Source organism: Dasypus novemcinctus, chromosome 9 (genome assembly GCF_030445035.2).
Source record: "Dasypus novemcinctus isolate mDasNov1 chromosome 9, mDasNov1.1.hap2, whole genome shotgun sequence".
Lineage (NCBI taxonomy): Eukaryota > Metazoa > Chordata > Mammalia > Cingulata > Dasypodidae > Dasypus > Dasypus novemcinctus.
The window spans coordinates 31,485,830-31,506,188 of record NC_080681.1 but is presented as its reverse complement, the minus strand read 5'-3'; the positions used below and the strand labels follow the sequence as shown (position 1 = coordinate 31,506,188).

At 40.5% G+C, this 20,359-nt stretch overlaps 1 pseudogene; it reads right to left on the bottom strand.

Annotated features, from left to right (window-relative positions):
- Positions 1–18,770: 18,770 nt before the first annotated feature.
- LOC101427513 (peptidyl-prolyl cis-trans isomerase A pseudogene) lies at positions 18,771–19,243 on the bottom strand (annotated as a pseudogene).
- Between the last annotated feature and the right edge of the window lie 1,116 nt (positions 19,244–20,359).

Here is a 20,359-nt window from a genome sequence, read left to right as displayed (position 1 = left end):
ACAGGGAGTCTCCTTATAGTGTCTATGTCTGACAGAGATATTTCCAGTACCATTAGGCCTATTAAGTCACAAGACCCAAGTGGCAGCACAGCTTGCCCTGCAGGCTGAACCTGAGGCCGAGTCTTTATTAGCTCTATTTTGCATTCAAGACTTGATTAGTGGAGCAGGCATAGCACAGTGGTTAAGCAACTGCCTCACATGTACAAAGGTCTGGGCCAAATCCCTTGTACCTCCTAAAAAAAAACTGGATTATATTTAATAGTTTACTTGGTAAAGGGTCAGAGAAGCATGCTCACATGTGATATGGGTTGCTTCCAAATTTCAAAGAAGGCTTTTTTCAGTGATGAGAGGTGCCAGGTATAGCAACTTGTTTCTAACTTTCAGAGGGGCCATCTTAATATGCCACAGACTACTGAACCCATAGAAACTTCACTAGCATGTCACATCCCTGGGATTTCTTAATCTTCCATCCTTTAGCACACATTTTTTATTAAGACATATAGGGCTATTGTGACAGAGTAGGAGGGTTGACATAACCCTGAAATAAGACAATGATGGTGTACTAGGCTCCCTCCCATGTAGTGGTAAACTGCTTTGATTACCTTTGCTCAAAAGGAACCTAATAGGGAAAGCAGACTTGGCCCAATGGATGGGGCATCTGCCTACCACATGAGAGGTCCGTGGTTCAAACCCAGGTTCTCCTTGCCCCGTGTGGAGCTGGCCCATGCATAGTGCTAATGCGCGCAAGGAGTGCCGTGCCATGCAGGGGTGACCCCCGCGTAGGGGAGCCCTATGCGCAAGGAGTGCGCCCCGTAAGGAGAGCTGCCCAGTGCAAAAAAAAGTGCAGTCTGCCCAGGAATGGTGCCGCACACACAGAGAGCTGACACAACAATAAGATGACACAACAAAAAGAAACACAGATTCCCAGTGCTGCTGATTAGGATAGAAGCGGTCACAGAAGAGCACAGCGAAAGGACACAGAGAGCAGACAACAGGGGGAGGGGGGATGGGGAGAGAAATAAATAAAAAACAAAATCTTAAAAAAAAAAAAAAAAGGAACCTAATAAAAGAATTTTATAGGTATCTGCATACCAGGTGCCAGACTGCAAATGATATCAACACCTTATTTAAAGGTTATCCACATTCATTCTCCAAGACCTATTTGGCTTTTGCCACCAGCCAAATGAAGAAGTTAAATAGGAAGATTAAATTCTTGGTAGGTTTGGAAGCAGGTTAGTCTAATTTCCTCAGAGCATGGGGAAGGGAATTCTGCTGGCAGGGAAGATTCAAAGGATGTGGGGGTTCAAAATTTCTCAGCCTCATCTCTTCTGCTCAAACTCCCCCATTATATGTCTTAGATTCCCACTCCTTCCCTGTCAATGCCATCTGTGATGGTTTGGAGCTGTACATACCCCAGAAAAGTATGTTCTTAAAGCTAATACATTCTTGTGAGTGTAAACTTATTGCATTACCTTTTAACGAGGATACTTCAGTTAAGGCATGACTCAGCATGGGTCTTAACCCTCTTACTGGAGTCATTTATAAGGGAATGAAATTCAGACCCAGAGAAAGCCACAGAAGTAAGAAGCTGAAAGCAGTGAAACCTAAGAGAGAAAGGAGAGACTAGCAGGTGTGCCATGTGCCTTGCCATATGGCAGAGGAGTCCAGGATTGCTGGCAGCCAGGCTTCTGGGAGAAAGTATTGCCCGATGATGTCTTATTTGGACTTTTTTGCCAGCCTCAAAACTGCAAGCTTGTAATTTAATAAATCTCCATTGTTAAGTGCCAACCCATTTCACAGTATCTGCATTTTGGCAGCCTAGCAAACTAGAACACCACCTAATGCAGTTAGTGCATTTAATTGACATTGCAACTTTGCAACTCTTACAATCAGTTTCTGTATTTACAACTACACCTGCCCTGCAGTTATAGGACCTAGGAGAGTCTTTTAATAATGTGATAGAGACGTTTTCATTTTCTTTTTTTAAAAAAATATTTTATTTTAAAAATTTATTTCTCTCCATATCCCCCCCTCTCTGTTGTTTGCGCTCACTGTCTGCTCTCTCTTCATCTTCTTTTTATTCAGAAGGCACCAGGAACCAAACCCAGGACCTCCCATGTGGGAGGGAGGCACCCAATCACTTGAGTCACCTCTGCTCTCTGTGTTGTGTCTCTCACTGTGTTTCCTTGCTGTGTCTCTCATTGTGTCATCTCTCTGCCTCATCTTGTTTTGTCAGTTCGCCATGCTTGCCTGTTGTGTCAGTTTGCTGTCTTGCTTGTCTTCTTTAGGAGGCACTGGTTATCAAACCTGGGACCTCCTGTGTGGTAGGCGGGGGCCCAACTACTTGAGCCATATCTACTTCCCTTGTTGAATGCCCTAAGTTGGACATTCAGAGCTTTCAATTTGTCTTTTTCTTTATGTATTCTCTCTGTCTTTTCCAGTCTCCAGTCTCCTGCCAGTGCTATCCATTGGCCAAACCCAACTGGAAACCTGATAAATGCAGTGGATAAAGGTCAGGATATTAGGGCACAGAGGTAAGTGGGCAAACGATGGTAAGTGCATGTGAAGGAGCAAATAAAGATTATGCATCCTAGACAATCCCTTGTTTTTCCTATCAACATCTATTGTTGCCCTTTTTACAGAGGAAAAGCTCATTTCCCCACACAGGGTACATAGACAAAGACCCATCAGGTATCACTGATAACCATGAGTGTTATCAATTCAGTTATATTCTCACCTGAAACCTAAGACATTAACCACCACCAGTACTCTTCATATAAGACTGCAGATTTTTTTAAAAGAAAAAAATAAGTAACTTATTTTCATACATGATGCTGCTATTGTCTCACATGGACAATATCCAGTACACTCTAGTCCTCTGTCTCCTTATTATCTGTGTGGCTCATAAATGGTATGTTCTGGCTATGAGGAAATGGAGTACGCCAGTAGGAAAGGTTATCAGGTGGAGGCGGGGCAGAGAAAGAATTACAAACCAGGTTGGCAGAGGCAGAATGACAAAACAAGAGTGTCTGAACTGGGTTTTCTTTAGGATTAGTACCCAATTTCAGATACGTTAGTCTTGAGCTATATGCTATAGCCCATCTTTAGAGGAAAGTAGGATCCAGTCCCACAGAAAAGACCAAGTACAAAGTAGGTGAGAGGGTGGTGAGAACTCTAGCCTGTTAGGCTGGTGCTCAAGGTTGGGTGCTAATTCCACTTTGGAATAGTAAAGAAGGTCAATCGGTCTATCATCTCACAGCAGTGACTGGCTTGACAGGGAGCAGCCCAGTGCTCCTCTGGCACCCTGTTAATCAACAAATGTTGAGCCTTACTATGTGCCAATCATTGTTCTGAAAAGTGGAGATACAAAGCTAAAGCGAAAAAGAAAAAATCCTTGTCTTTATGGAGCTTATGTAGGAGTGAGGAAGGTAGAGTTCAGATAAATTATTTAAGTGGGTTAAATAATTATTGCAGTAAAACAGGCATGGAGAACTATAGGGTGCTGTAGCAGGGGACTCTACCTAACTCGAAGAGTCAGGGAAGACTTCTCAGGGGGAACAAATCTGTCTCAGGCTCATTGGCTGGCAGGTGTGAGAGCAGCAAGACACTTGGAGCCACCATCCCCTTGTGGGGAGAGAGCTCCCCAACACTGTCCTACCACATGTGCCGCTGCCAAGCTCCAAGTGGGGACAAGACAGATCCAGATAGAAAGCTGCCCTTGGATATGTCCAGAGACAGAAACTGCTTCTGTGGCTGTGCATGGTAACATATTGCAACTCTCTTTCTCCATTTCTATTACCTCTGTGAATCTAGTGCGTGTGTGTGTGGAGAAAGAGAGAGACAAAGAGAGAGAGAACACTTTTATGTCTCTATCTCCTATCTTGGTTGCTATTTCCTTGTTTATTCCAGTGTTGGGAAACCAATCCCAGCTGCCATTAAAAGTGAAACCCAGGTACTTGAAGCAAATGCTAGACCCTCTCACATTATTCCTGCCTTTCCCTTCTTTCTTTTCTTGGTTCCCATGTCTGACCAACTTGCGACTCCTCTTATGTTGTAGTTAAGAGCTCAGACTCTGAGATCATAGAAACCTAGATTCCAATCCTGGTTTCCCCAATTTCTAGTTGTGTGACACCTTGGGCAAGTTCCTTCAGGACAATTAGCTTCAGTTTCCTCAACTATAAAGAGAGGGGAGGAGGGATAATAACAATGCTTACCTCATAGGTTCTTGTAAGAATAAACTGAACTACATCACCATACATAGAAGCTTCTGTAATTTTTCATTTTTCTTCTTCATCCCTCAGGCATGACAATAAAATTTAGCTCCTATAGTAGTCAGCCAAAAGGGTGCTGATGCAAAATACCAGAAATTGATTGGTTTTTTAAAAAAATTTTTTAATTAATTATTTATTTTTTTAAAGTTACATTAAAAAAATATGAGGTCCCATTCAACCCCCCCACCCCCACCCCCCACTCCCCCCACAGCAACACTCTCTCCCATCATTGTGACACATCCATTGCACCTGGTAAGTACATCTCTGAGCATCACTGCACCCCTAGTCAGTGGTCCACATCATAGCCCACACTCTCCCATGTTCCATCCAGTGGGCCCTGGGGGGATCTACAATGTCCCATAATTGTCCATGAAGCACCACCCAGGACATCTCATCCCGAAAACGCCTCTACATCTCATCTCTTCCTCCCATTCCCCAAACGCAGCTGCCACCATGGCTACCCTTCCCACACCCATTCCACATTGTCTCTGTGGACATTGGATTGGTTGTGTCCATTGCACATCTATGTCAAGTGGGGGTTTAGATTCCACACGGATACTGGATGCACTCCTCCTGCTTTCAGTTGTAGACACTCTAGGCTCCATGGTGTGGTGGTTGACCTTCTTCAACTCGATGTTAGCTGAGTGAGGTAAGTCCAATAAATCAAAGTGTAGGAGCTGAAGTCTGTTGAGGTTCTGGGCCTGGGTGTCATATTATCAGTCCAGAGATTCAGAACCCCTAAATATATCTAAAACCCCAGCACCAACTACAATTCCATTAAAGTAGCATGCAAATCTTGTGAAGAGAGATCCCCTCTGAGTCCAATTCCATCACTCAGAAACACCAGCTCCAAAGAAGGGCCATCTGCCATGGCAGTGAACCCCATCTGCCATGAGCATAGGACCCATGGGTCTCTTTATCCCTCAAAAGAACCAATACCTGGGGTTGTATCTACTTTATCTGTCTCTCAGACTCTGCTCAGTTGTGCATAAGGGCATTCCTTCTGACAACCTCCAGACTCTTTTTTAGAGACTCATAGCCTTATATTCTCATTTCTCCTTTCCATTTCCCCCTTACATTAGGTCAAACAGCATTTTGAAGTCATGTTATTATATGTAGACAGGGATATTCTGCTGATCCGTGCTGAACCTTTAATTCAAGGTCCTTTTCTAGTTGCATCTTCAGCTGATATGTGGTAGTGATCCCTCGGTGCCAGGGAGGCTCATCCCCGGGTGTCATGTCCCACACTGGGGGGAATGCACTGCATCTACATGCTGAGTTTGGCTGTGAGAGTGGCCACATTTGAGTAACATGAAGGCTGTCAGGAGGAAACTCCCAGGCACAGTGCTACTCTAGTCCTTATTCTTATTGCAGATGTATAGGCTCAAAAGCATACCCATAAGTATCAGGAGCCCACTGTTGGGCCCTCCTTCCTTCCTGGTTCTTGCCGTTGCACCTGGGGGACTGCCGCTGCTCCCCTAGGGTCCACGACAGTGTCTCCCTGGCCAGGGGCCCAGTACCCCCCCCCCAGCTATTGTTTTTAATTGTTTCCACTATGAGTATATCTAGACATTACTATATACCCTGGGCATATGCCCTGTATAACACTCCCTGTCAACCATATATATCCTGTCAATAACATCCTATATCAGTATTCCTCCGCTGCCATTGTTCAACCACTCTGTGATCCAAAACTTCCCGTAAAGTCAATCCCAACATAATGTTAGCTTCACAAGAGTCTTAGATCACCGAAATTCATAAATACAATATACAGTACTTCCCCAGATTCACCATAAAACCTTTTCCCTTCCACAGCGATATTCACATAACTTGTTCGTATCATATTTCCTGAAACTGATGTACAGATTCCGAGACAATAGCTTTCAAACAAGATGACATCTGTGCTTACTATGTGGTCCATACTTTAGGTTGTACAGTTTTCTAACCTTTTTAGTTATCCTATGTTTTGCCTTATGGTTTACATTATTAGTCTGTCGTCCCCTATATGTTTTTGGAGTAATATTACATGTTTTATATTCATCTTCATGTACTCTCACAAAACTCCTCTCTTGCCCCCATATTTACCTTGTTTCCATCCATTCCACATCTATTTTCCCCTCCCCTTGGGGCCCACAATGCCAGCCAATCTCGATTTCCCGAGAGGCCATGTCTAGAGATACTTGCAGCAGTATTCAGGGCCTGACTTTCTCAACTGCCCTAATGCCCTGGGAGACATCCTTTCTCACTAGAGATACAGTTCTCTCTATTTGACGGCATTAGTCCTCCCCAGGATGTGGGTCCACCCCACCTCTCACTTCTTGGGTCTCTTCCCAATGGTACAACCCACCTTGGCAAAATGAGCCTTCAGCTATTCGCCCTGAGTCCGTCCCGCATCAGACCATACCCCCTGAGCATCCTAAACAGGTAACCCTCCTACTTTTACTTTGATACGATTTTCTCAACATTTTGTTCTCAACGAACACCTGACGCTCTCCCATGTTCGTATGTTGCCCCTCCCTCCCCCCAATTTTTGGAAAATATTACTCCTCTGCCCATCCCCAGCCCCCCTCAAACCCACAAAGCCCCACCCAAAGGCAACCCCTTGCCCCCATTTTGTCCCTTCTTTGTGCTCATACTTACCGCCAGCTCATCACAGATTCCACCCCTACAGACGTTAACTCACATCCTTTCTCCACCCCCCGATTTCCTGTAAGCCTCTTTTCCAGTGTCTAGCTCTCTGAGGCAGTTTGCTTATTTCATATCATTGAGGGCATGCAGTATGTGTCCTTCAATGCCTGGGTTGCTTCACTCAACATAAGATTCTCAAGGTTCATCCATGTTATCACGTGTGATTGTAGTGTATTTGTTCTAACAGCCGAGTAGTATTCCATTGTGTGTATATACCACATTTTATTGATCCACTCATCTGTTGATGGACATTTGGATTGATTCCAACTTTTGGCGATAGTAAACAATGCTGCTATGAACATTGGTGTACATATATATGTTTGTGTCCTTGTTTTCAGTTCTGATGGGTATATACCCAGCAGTGGTATTGCTGGGTCATATGGCAAATCTATGGTTAGTTTTTTGAGAAACCACCAAACTGTCCTCCAGAATGGTTGGATCCTTCTGCATTCCCACCAGCAGTGGATGAGTGTTCCCATTTCTTCACATCCTCTCCAGCATTTGTATTCTTCTGTTTTTTTCATAGCTGCCAATCTTATGGGAGTAAGATGGTATCTCATTGTAGTTTTGATTTGCATTTCCCTGAGAGCTAGAGATTTGGAACATTTTTTCATGTGCTTTTTAGCCATTTGTATTTCTTCTTTGGAGAATTGTCTGTTTAAATCTTTTTCCCATTTTTAAAATGGGTTGTTTATCTTTTTGTTTTCAAGATTTATGAGTTCTTTATATATGCAAGTTATAAGTCTCTTATCAGATATATGGTTGCCAAATATTTTCTCCCATTGTGTGGGTTCCCTTTTTACTTTCTTGACAAACTCCTTTGAGGTGCAGAAGGCTTTAATTTTGAGGAAGTCCCATTTATCTATTTGTTCTTTTGCTGCTCATGCTTCTGGTGTGAAGTTCATAAAGCCATTTCCTATTACAAGGTCCTGTAGATGTTTCCCTACACTTCTTTCCAAGATCTTTATGGTCTTGGCTCTTATATTTAGGTCTTTGATCCATCTTGAGTTGATCTTTGTATAAGATGTGAGATGGTAATCCTCTTTCATTCTTCTACATATGGCTATCCAGTTCTCCAGGCACCATTTGTTGAATAGGCCATTCTCTCCCAGTTGAGAGGGTTTGGTGGCTTTATCGAATATTATATGGCTATATACCTGAGATTCTATATCTGAACTTCCAATTCGATTCCATTGGTCTGTGTGTCTCTCCTTATGCCAATACCATGCTGTTTTCACCACTGTAGCTTTGTAGTATGTTTTGAAGTCAGGAAGTGTGATTCCTCCTATTTCATTTTTCTTTTTCAATATGTCTTTGGCTATTCGGGGCCTCTTTCCTTTCCAAATAAATTTCATAGTTAGTTTTTCTAGTTCCTTAAAGAAGGCTGTGTTGATTTTTATTGGGATTGCATTGAATGTGTAGATCAGTTTTGGTAGGATAGACATCTTAATAATATTCAGTCTTCCTATCCATGAACAAGGAATATTCTTCCATTTATTTAGGTCTTCTTTGATTTCCTTGAACAATCTTGTATAGTTCTCGGTGTATAAGTTTTTTACCTCTTTAGTTAAATTTATTCCTAAGTATTTGATTTTTTTATTTACTATTGTGAATGGTATTTGTTTCTTGATTTCCTCCTGATCTTGCTCATTATTGGTGTACAGAAATGCTACTGATTTTTGTGCATTGATCTTATAACCTGTTACTTTGCTGAACTCATTTATGAGTTCTAGCAGCTTTGTTGTAGATCTCTCAGGGTTTTCTATGTATAAGATCATGTCATCTGCAAATAGTGAAATTTTGACTTTTTCTTTTCCAATTTGAATGCCTTTTATATCTGGTTCTTGCCTCAGTGCTCGTGCAAGTACTTCCAAGACAATGTTAAATAGGAATGGAGACAATGGGCATCCTTGTCTTTTTCCTGAGTTTAGAGGAAAGGATTTCAGGATTTCGCCATTGTAGACAATGTTGGCTGTAGGTTTTTCATATATACTTTTTATCATGTTCAAAAAATTTCCTTGTATTCCAATCTTTTGGAGTGTTTTTATCAAGAAGGGGTGCTGTATTTTGTCGAATGCCTTTTCTGCATCTATAGATATAATCATGTGGTTTTTTTCCTTCAATCTGTTTATATGGTGTATCACATTAATTGATTTTCTTATGTTGAACCATCCTTGCATACCTGGAATAAATCCCACTTGGTCATGGTGTATAATTCGTTTAATGTGTTGTTGAATATGATTAGCAAGTATTTTGTTAAGTATTTTTGCGTCTAGGTTCATTAGAGAAATTGGTCTGTAATTTTCCTTTCTTGTGGTGTCTTTGTTTGGCTTTGGTACTAGGATAATGTTGGCCTCATAGAAGGAGTTCGGCAATGTTCCTTCTGTTTCGATTTTTTGGAATAGTTTCAACAGGTTTAGTGTTAGTTCTTTCCGGAATGTTTTGTAGAATTCACCTGTGAAGCCGTCTGGCCCTGGGCTCTTCTTAGTTGGGAGATTTTTAATGACTGATTCTATCTCTTTGCTTATGATTGGTTTGTTAAGATCCTCAATTTCTTCTTTCATCAATATGGGCTGCTTATGTGTTTCTAGGAATTTGTCCATTTCCTCTAAATTGTCATTTTTGTTGGAATATAGTTTTTCAAAGTATCCTCTTATGATAGTCTTTATTTCTGTGGGATCAGTGGTGATATCACCTTTCTCATTTCTTATTTTGTGTATTTGCATCTTTTCTCTTTTTTTCTTTGTTAGTCTCACTAAAGGTTTGTCAATTTTGTTGATCCTCTCAAAAAACCAGCTCTTGGTCTTGTTTATTTTTTCAAGCTTTCTTATTTTCTATTTCATTTAGTTCTGCTCTTATCTTTGTTATTTCCTTCCTTCTTCTTCCTGTTGGGTTACTTTGTTGTTGTTTTTCTAATTCTGTCAAAAGAGCAGTTAGTTCTTCAATTTTTGCTCTTTCTTCTTTTTTGATACGTGAATTTATGGCTATAAATTTCTCTCTCAGTACTGCTTTTGCTGCATCCCATAAATTTTGGTATGTTGTGTTATCATTATCATTTGATTCAAGGTAGTCATTGATTTCTTTTGAGATTTCCTCTTTGACCCACTGTTTTTCTAAGAGTGTGCTGTTTAATTTCCAAATTGTGGTGTGAAGTCTGGGCCTCCGTCCCTTGCAAATTTCCAGCTTCACTCCACTGTGATCAGAGATATTGTTTTGTATGATTTCGATCTTTCTAAATTCATTAAGCCTTTCTTTGTGGCCTAGCATATGGTCTATCTTGGAGAATGTTCCATGTGTGCTTGAGAAAAATGTATATCCTGCTGTGTTTGGGTGTAATGATCTATATATGTCTATTAGATCCAGCTCTTCTAGTATACTGTTCAAATGTTCTGTTTCTTTAGTGATTCTCTTTTGAGATGTTCTGTCCAGATTTGATAGTGGTGTATTAAAATCCCCCACTATAATTGTAGCTGCATCTATTTTTTCACTTAGTTTTTCCAGCGTTTGTCTCACGTATTTAGAGGCACCCTTGTTAGGGGCATAAATATTTATGATCGTTCGATCTTCTTGACAGATTGTCCCTTTCACTAAAATGTAGTATCCTTCTTTGTCTCTCACAATTTTTTCGCATTTAAAGTCTATTTTGTCTGATATTAATATAGCTACTCCTGCCTTTTTTTGGTTATTGTTTGCTTGTATGATTGTTTTCCAGCCATTCACTTTCAATCTCCATGCGTCTCTGGGTCTAAGATGTGTCTCTTGTAGACAGCATATAGATGGGTCATATTTCCTTATCCAGTGTCCCAGTCTGAATCTTTTGATAGGTGAGTTTAGTCCATTGACATTCTGTGTTATTACGTTCAGAGAATTATATGTGGTAGCCATATTTTGGTTGGATTTGTGTTTGTTATATTTTGTTTGTAATATTTTATTTTCCCCTTCTATTTTTGCCTTTTTTGTTGTTCTTACACTCTCCTCCATCTCTGACTGTCCTGTTTTTTCCTTTCTTCCTGCAGAACTCCCTTAAGAATTTCTTGAAGGGGAGGCTTCTTGCTGATATACTCTTTCAGTTTCTGTTTATCTGTGAATATTTTGAACTCTCCATCATTTTTGAATGCTAGTGTAGCTGGATATAGTATTCTTGGTTGGAAATTTTTTTCCTTTAGTTCCTTGACTATATCATACCACTGCCTTCTTGCCTCCATCGTTTCAGATGAGAAATCAGCACTTAATCTTATGGAGCTTCCCTTGTATGTGATGGTTTTCTTTTCTCTTGCTGCTTTTAGAATTTTCTCTTTGTCTTGAGCATTGGATAATTTGACAAGTATATGTCTTGGGGTGGGCCTGTTGGGGTTTATGACCAGTGGAGTGTGCTATGCTTCTTGGATATGTACATCTGTCTCTTTCAGTAGATTTGGGAAGTTTTCAGTCATTATTTCCTGCAACACTCCTTCTGACCCCTTTCCCTTCTCTTCTCCTTCTGGAATGCCTATAATATGTATGTTTGAGCGTTTTGCATTACCATTCAGGTCCCTAAGTCCTATCTGGATTTTTTCTACCTTTTTATTGACCACTTCTACTATCTGTTTGATTTCCAGTGTACTGTCTTCCACATCACTAATTCTCTGCTCTGCCTCTTCTAGTCTGCTGATATTAGCTGCAAGCGTATTTTTGATTTCTTGAATTGTGGTGTTCATTTCCATCATATCTGTTATTTTTTTGCGCATGTCTGCAATTTCCCCTCCAAGTGTTGTCTTCATGTTGTTAACCTCTTTCATTACTTCATCAAATTTGTCGGTGATAAATGTTCTGAGATCTTTCATTGCTTGTGCGAAGATCTGCTCCCCTTCCTGATTTTTAGTTTGTTGATTGGATTCAGCCATGTTTTCCTGGTTACTGGTTTGATTTGTATTTTTTTGTTGCTGTCTTGTCATCATTTCTTCTTGACGGGTTTAATCAGTTCCTTAGCTTCTTTGTCTAGTCTTGGAGATTAATTAGCTGTTGTTTTTGCGTTAGTGTTATATCTTCTTTTTGTCCCTTTGTTCCTCTTCTGATTTCTTATTGCTGGTTAAGTTCACTTTAAAGGAAAGTATTAGTGTTGGGGAAAGGCAATTATGTAAGGAAGGGAAAAGTGTAAAGTAGTATTGGTGATATATGTTAACAAAGCAACAATATGAGTTCTGGGAGGATGGAGGTTAGATCGTGTAAATTGTGTAGAGTTATAGTAGTAGGAAAGTACCTTTAATGAGGTAGACGACTGAATATGGGAGGAATGTGGTACGTACTAAGAAGCTATTGTTTTCGTAAGAGAGGGAAAGAGAAAAGAGAGGTAATAATTTCAAGGGCAGATACCAGATGGAAAACTAAACCAAGATATTAGAAATTAAGAGTTAGACACTTTGTGGGTCAAAGAAAGGGAGGTGGGATATAGGAGGGATAGCAGATGGTGGAGGATATCAAGTTGTAGGGGAAAGGGGGTAGTGTAGATAGCCCTAATCTATTCACAGAGAAATGAGGCAGTGGAGGATGAGGAAACCCATCAAATGTGAGGTGTTTCCTGCAGGACCTAGTGTATTGTTAAAATAAAATAGAATAAGAAGAAAATCAGGGACAAGAAAGAAAGGATAAAAAAACAAAACAAAACAAAACAAAACAAACACACACACACACACAAAGAACAGAAACCCCGCCGCCAGGCTTGGTCTGGTTCCCCTGGTGGCTGCCGCTAGGCCTGGCTTGGCCCCGCCCCCCCGGCCGCTGCCGCTGGGCCCGGCTCGGCTCCTCCCCCCGGCCGCTACCTCTCAGCCTGGCTCAGCTCCGCCCCCACGGCCGCCGCAGCTGGGTGCTTAGCCCGGCTCAGCTCCGCCCCCCCGGCCGCTGCCGCTCGGCCCGGCTGGGCCCCGCACCCCCGCTCCCGGCCGGCTCTCCTCGGCGCTCGGCCTGGCTCCCCCGCCGCTGCGGCAGACGCCTCGGCTCCGCCTACCCAAGGAGGGAATCCTCCACACGTAGCTGGAATGTCCATATATGTTTCATAGACAGATCCTCTCTGTTACCTTCCCTCTCAGTCGATGTCCAGACACCTCCGGACCAGTAAAAATCCCGAAACAGCCCGGTCCCAAAGAGTCTCCAACTCCGCCCAGCCGATTCCCCGCTGGAGCTAGTAACCAGGAAGTTCACTCAGCCGCCATCTTGCCCCTCCTCTGTCTGATTGGTTTTTATAAAAGGTATTTCTTTGGGGTAGGAGCTTACAGATCCCAGGCCATAAAGCATAAGTTACTTCCCTCACCAAAGTCTATTTTCACGTGTTGGAGCAAGATGGCTACCGATGGCTGTGAGAGTTCAGGTTTCCTGGGTTCCTCCCTTTCAAGGTCTTGCTTCTCTCTGGGTTCAAGGTTCCTTTCTTCCTGGGGCTGGCTTCTCTTCCCTTTGTGAGCTTACTTCCTGGGGCATCAGCTTAAGTCTTCAGCATCAAGCTCCAACATCAAAACTCCAACATCAGAAACCCTCAACTCTGTCCTTTGCCATGCCTTTTATCTGCCCTAATGACGTGGCCCAATCAAAGCCCTAATCATAATTTAATCACGCCCAGGTACAGACTAGTTTGTAAATATAATCCAGTATCTATTTTTGGAATTCATAACCATATCAAACTGCTATAGCTCCTGAATCCATTTTTTACTAGGATATAGACTGAAGTTGCTTTCTGATTCTTTTGACTTATGGCTGCTTTACATAAACACTTCATCCTACCTGAATCTCTAGGACCCCATGAAGGAATAAGCTATCAAGATAGTGTCCAACCCAAGAACATCAGGTAACTCCTCATCTCCTGTTTCTCTCCCTCCTCTCTCATTCCATAAACTCTTCTTAATGTGAATAGAAGCTTCTTGTTTTTTGTATTATTGAACAATTTTATGTAAACTCTTCTGAATGTTGAAGTCACATGAATGTAATGTTATACATTTCTGTCTCTCAAAATAAACAGAAAAAGCATACAACGCTTTGTACTAATGCTACTGTTTTTCTACAGATTGGATAGATGGTGGTCCTGGATGGGAACAAAATGGTTTCCCATTCTTGGACTAGATGATCTCTTGAGGTTCTTTTAGAGATATGAAAAACAGCTAATGACAAAATAACGGGTTTCTATTTCCACATGATATGCAAGTTATATGCTCAGGCATTATTGATAGGTCAGAGATGTTGTGTGGCTGATACTTCAAGGAAAAAAAACAGCCTATTTTTCTTCATAGATAATTTTTTTAAGGATTTATTTTTCTGACTTCTTATTTGATTTCTGGATTCAACAATAAGGCTCCTGCTTAAGCAAAATATTTTTCTTTGCTGCACTGAAAGCATTTTCTCATTTTTTCTAAATTTTAAAACCATTTTAGATTTACAAACAAGTTGCACAGATAGTACAAATAGTTATTCTACACTCTTCCATTAACACAGCATTATTAACTAATACAGGCTCTACTCAAATTTCACCAGTTTTTCCATTTATGTTCTTTTCTTGTTGCAGTATTTAGAGGGACACCACAATGAATTTAGTCATTGTGCATCCTTAGTTTCCTTCAATCTGTGACAGTTACTCAGTCTTTCTTTGTTTTCCCCATAGCCTGTACATAGAGTTTATCATAAAGCTTTTGAACTTTTGCTGATGTTATAGTTAAGAAATGGGGCTTAATATTGTTTATTTTGTATTTCTCTTATTATGAAATTGCTTCCACCAATATTTAAAAGCCATTTTTTATATCTTTTATAGATGTCTGTTTGTGTCATTGGCCAATTTTTCTAAAGGAGTTTTGTTTTATTTTTTCCCTCAAAATTGTACATGTTCTTTCCGAAATTGAGAATATTAGCCCTTTACCTGTAATATTTGTGGCAAATATTTTCTTCCACTTTGTCATTTGTCTTTTGACTTTGCTTATGGTTTTAATTTTTTTATTAATTATATTTATCAATATTTTCCTTTATTGCACCTAGATTTTTAGTTATATTTAGAAATTCTTTCCTGACACCTAGATTATGGAAGAATTCATCTGTGTTTTTCTGTGGTGTATAGTTTTATTTTTTACATTTAGATCTTTGATCCATTTGGAGCCTATTTTTGCATATTTTGTGAGGTATAGACCTAAATTTATCTTTTTATCAAATGGTCATCCATTTGTCTCAACACCACTAATTAAAAAAGCACAACCTATGTCTGCCCTAGCGATATGAGATACAACCTTTGTCATGTGCTACATTTTTATATGTAGTTGCATCTCTTTCTAGATTTTACATTCTATTCAACTGGTCTGTCTATTCATGTGCCAGTACTATACTGTTTTAAGTATAGAGACTTTATTGTATTTTTGTTATCTGGTATCCTTTTCAGCTATTCTTGTGTGTTTCTTTTCCTATGTGAAATTGAGGATTAACTTGTCCACTTCCATTTTTAAAAAAAGCTCATTGGAATTTTTCTTGAAATCACGTTCAGCTTATAAATTACTTAGGGAGAACTGCCATACTGATGATTTGATACATCCTAACCAAGAACAAGGGTTGGGTTTCTTGCTCAAGTTACTTTTGCATCTCTCAGGGGTGTTCTATAGTTTCTTCATTTAGGTTTTGAACATTTCTTATGATGCTTATTCTTAAATATTGAGTCTTTTTATTGCTACTTTAAGAGGGGTTTTCTCATCCATTATATCTTCCAGTGGTTAGTTGTGTATATGAATGCTACTGATTTTTGTATGCTTATTTCATATTCTGCTACCTTACATAACTCTTTTCTTGTTTGGCTTAATTTTATCATTGACTCTCGACCAGGGACATTTGTGTAAATGGCTATATAGTAAATATGTTAGGCCTTGAGGATCACATGGTCTAACACTATGACTCATCTCTGTTATAGTGGAAAAGCAGTCATAGACAAATCACAAACAAATGGGCATTTAAAAATAACTGTGTGTTTGTTTTTTTTAACATTATTTTAAAAAAGAGGCAATGGCCTGGACTTCATTTGTGGGCCACTGGCTATCACCTACTCTAGGGTTTTCCAGGATATATCATCATGTCCTAGATTTTCCAATTAGACAGATTTCCTTGTTTTCCAATTCTTATACCTATAATTGTTTCCCCGAGTTTAATTGCATTTCTAGTCTCTCCAGAACAATGTTAAGTAGTAGTGGAGATAGTCGACAGCCATACCTTGTTCCTGATTTTTGTGTCCCCATTAAGAGGCTGACTTTAGATTGAGGTAAGTATATTTTACCATGTAGCGGAAATATCCATCCAAAATAAAAGCAAAAATAAAACAATGCACAAAGGTGCGCCAAGCGATACTTTCTGGGACATTAGGAAGAAACAATTAATTAAGACCAAAAGGATAGAATAAACAGTCCAAGAAAACAGAATAAACAGACCAAGAAATGGACTTAACTCCCCAAGCAAAACAAGCAAATAAAAGCAAACAAGAAACAAAAAAACAAAAGAAAAATCAAACCCTCTTAAAGATCAGAAATTTGTAGTCAACTTTCATATGTATAGTTTTCTTACGGAAGACATTGTTAATTAGTTATATGCTTAAATTAAATTATTTAATAAATCTGTTATTTATCTATATTATAATTTTAATTTATTTTCAGATAGTTTTTGTTGTTATTGTTGTTTGTAAAACATCAGTTTAACAACTTTTAAACAGAATGTCTGAATCTAGGTGGATACCAACAATGATTGCATTATTGCCTGAATGGGTCTTACCGTAGAGGAAGAAAGTAGGAAGAGTAAAGAAATAAGTGTGGAGGGAAATGGACTTGGCCCAGTGGTTAGGGTACCTGCCTACCACATGGGAGGTCCGCGGTTCAAACCCCGGGTCTCCTTGACCCCTTTGGAGCCAGCCCATGCACAGTGCTGATGTACGCAAGGAGTGCCCTGCCACGCAGGGGTGTCCCCCCAATAGGGGAGGCCCGCACGCAAGGAGTGCGCCCCATAAGGAGAGCCGCCCAGCACAAAAGAAAGTGCAGCCTGCCCAGGAATGGTGCCGCACACACGGAGAGCTGACACAAGATGCAACAAAAAGAAACACAGATTCCTGTGCCGCTGACAACAACCGAAGTGGACAAAGAAGACACAGCAAATAGACACAGAGAACAGACAACCGGGGCAGTGGGGGAGGGGGGAGAAATAAATTAAAAAAAAAAAAGAAATATGTGATGGAACAGGAAAGATTACACTGACTCTGCCATTAGCTATAGAACATTGAGCAGGTCACTTCACCTCTCCATTACTCAGTTTTTTCATCTCAAAGGACACGGGACCTTTTTTTTAGGAGGTACAGGGTTCCCAGGACTTTGTACATGGGAAGCAGGTGCTCAATCACTGAGCTACATCTGCTCCCCAATGAAAGTTGGTTTTTTCATTTGTTTTGTTTTTAGGAGGTACCAGGGATTGAACCCAGAGCCTTGTATATGGGAAGCAGGTGCTCAACCACTTGAGCTACATCTGCTCCCCGGACATGGGACCTTTTGATGAATTTACTTCAGGCAAGTTGTGGTCCAACTCAATCAGGACAGGTCTTAATCCTATTACTGGAGTCTCTTATAAGCAGAATAAAATTCAGACAGAGAAAGAGAAAGTCACAGAGGGATCAGCCAGAAACTGAAATCAACAGAACTCTAAAGAGAAGGGCGAGGCCAGGAGAAGCCACCATGTGCAGTGTCACATGACAGAAAGCTAAGCATCAAGGATTGTGGGCAGCCAGCCTCAGAATGCCACAGTTTTCATTAAGAAAGCATTGCCTTGAAGATGCCTTGATTTGAACTTTTCCTAGCCTCTAAACCATGAATCAATAAATTCCTATTGTTTAAAACCAACCCATTGCCTGGTATTTGCTTGAGCAGCCAAGGAAACTACAACATGGAGCCTATCCTAAAGGAACTTCACTGTCTGAGATAGGCAGAAGTCAAGTAAATAAATAATACAGAGTGATAACTGGTATTACAGACAAGCAGAGAGGATTTTTATCTTGACATGGCAATGGAGATACACATACTCAAAGAGTCAGTTAAGCCAAGTCTTGAAGGCCAAAAAAGAAGGGGGAAAAATCAGTATTGGGATGGGAAATTGGAGGTTAGAATTTTTAATAACCAGACTGCAAAGGTTAGGCATAGCATGTCCTAACGAGAGACTGCAAGTAATTCCACATGGCTGGATGAGTAGAAGAGGTAGGCAAGGACCAGATCTTGAAAAATAATCTTCATCCTAAAATTACTATTTTATTCTTAATGGGATGGAGTAGCTGAAAAATTTTGGATGAAGACTGGCGCAATCATATTTGTGTTTTATTTAAAGAGTTCTGGTGGAGATGGATGACATGGATTTGAGGGAATTAAGCCTGGAAGCAGACAGAACTTTAACAAACCTTTAACAAAGCTTCTCATGTTAAAATGCAACAATAATCTGATAAAAGCTGCTTCCATTCATCTTCAATTATCCACTCTTACCCTCTTTCTTTTCCCATACTCCTTTCACCCACACTTTCCTTTTTAAAGCTTCTAAGATATTTTTGTCTATAGTCATTTTTGCACAATTACAGGCTACCTAATATAGTTTGTTGTTTTAAGTTTTTATTTCATAATCATAAACTTAACTCTGCAATCCAGCTACACTTGGAAGGGGGGGCGGATAATTTGGTACCCAAAGAACTGCAGCAAGAGCACAAAGATTATAGGATACTGAAAGCAGAACCAGAGGTGGTGGGATGCTCTGCTGAGCTACAGAAGGAATGATTTGGTGGTTAAGACAAAACACAAATCAAATTTATTAGACTTGTTCACAGTCAGCAACAGTGATCTTCTTGCTGGTCTTGCCATTCCTGGACCCAAAGCACTCCACGGCTTCCACAATATTTATGCCCTCTTTCACCTTGCCAAAGACCACGGCTTGTCATCCAACCACACAGGCTTAGCAGTGCAGATGAAAAACTGGGAGCCATTTGTGTTGGGTTCAGCACTGGTCATGGGCAAGGTGCCAGGACCCATATGCTTCAGGATGAATTCTCATCATCAAACTTCTCCCCATATATGGACTTGCCACCAGTGCCATTATAGTGTGTGAAGTTACCACCCTGGCACAGATCCTGGGGAATAATTCTGTGAGAGCATGAATCCATATAACCAAATCCTTTCTCCCTGGTGCTCAGGGCATGAAAATTTTCTGCTGTCTTTGGAACTTTGTCTGCAAACAGCTAGAAGGATGTTGACAGCCATGTCCAAGAACACAGTGGGGTTGACCATGCTGTGCACAGCTGACTGTGGTGTGTGTCATATTGGCATCTGCAAAGCCCCACCTAATCCTTCTAACTGTTTTATGTTTAAGTTTTTTCTAATAAGATTAATCCCTGATAAATTATTGACTCATAGATCTTTTTTTTTTTTAAGATTTATTTATTTATTTAATTACCCCCGCGCGCCCCCCCCCCCCCCCCCCCCGCCCCCGGTTGTCTGTTCTCTGTGTCTGTTTGCTGCTGCGTCTTGGTTCTTTGTCCGCTTCTGTTGTCGTCAGCCGCACGGGAAGTGTGGGCGGAGCCATTCCTCGGCAGGCTGCACTTTCTTTCCCACTGGGCCGCTCTCCTTACGGGCGCACTCCTTGCACATGGGACTCCCTTACACGGGGGGACACCCCTGCATGGGGCGGCACTCCTTGCGCGCATCAGCACTGCGCATGGGCCAGCTCCACACGGGTCAAGGAGGCCTGGGGTTTGAACCGTGGACCCCCATGTGGTAGATGGACTCCCTAACCACTGGGCCAAGTCCGTTTCCCTACTCATAGATCTTTGATCCATCATATAACATAGACATTTACCACAATACAATAGTAATTAATTTAGATCCACATTTTTACTATAAGCCAAGTTACATTTATTTCAAAAAATTTCACTATAATATCTAGCTATATTGGTGGAACTGTACTCATTAAAGTTTTTTTAAAATTACATACATGATTAATAAAGATTCTATGAGGCCTTTTTTATAGCTTTTAATATAAAAATTTTCCGGCATTCTCCAGCTTTTTTTGAGACACCAAGTTGTTTGTTTTTTTCCATCAATTTTATTGATGCATATTCATAAAACATACAATCCATCCAAAGTGTACAATCAATGCTATTTGGTATAATCACAGAGTTGTGCCTTCATCACTTCAATAAATATTAGGGAGTTTTCATTACTCCAATAATAATCATAATCATTAAAAAACAAAACAACTCTACCTCTTAATAATCACCTCTGAATCTATCTTTTCCTTGCCATATATAGCTGCTATCCTTTCCGTTTCTGTAACTTGTATTTGTATTTTGTACAAATGGAGTCAAACAATTTGTAGTACATTTTGAGAGATACCAAGTTTTAGCA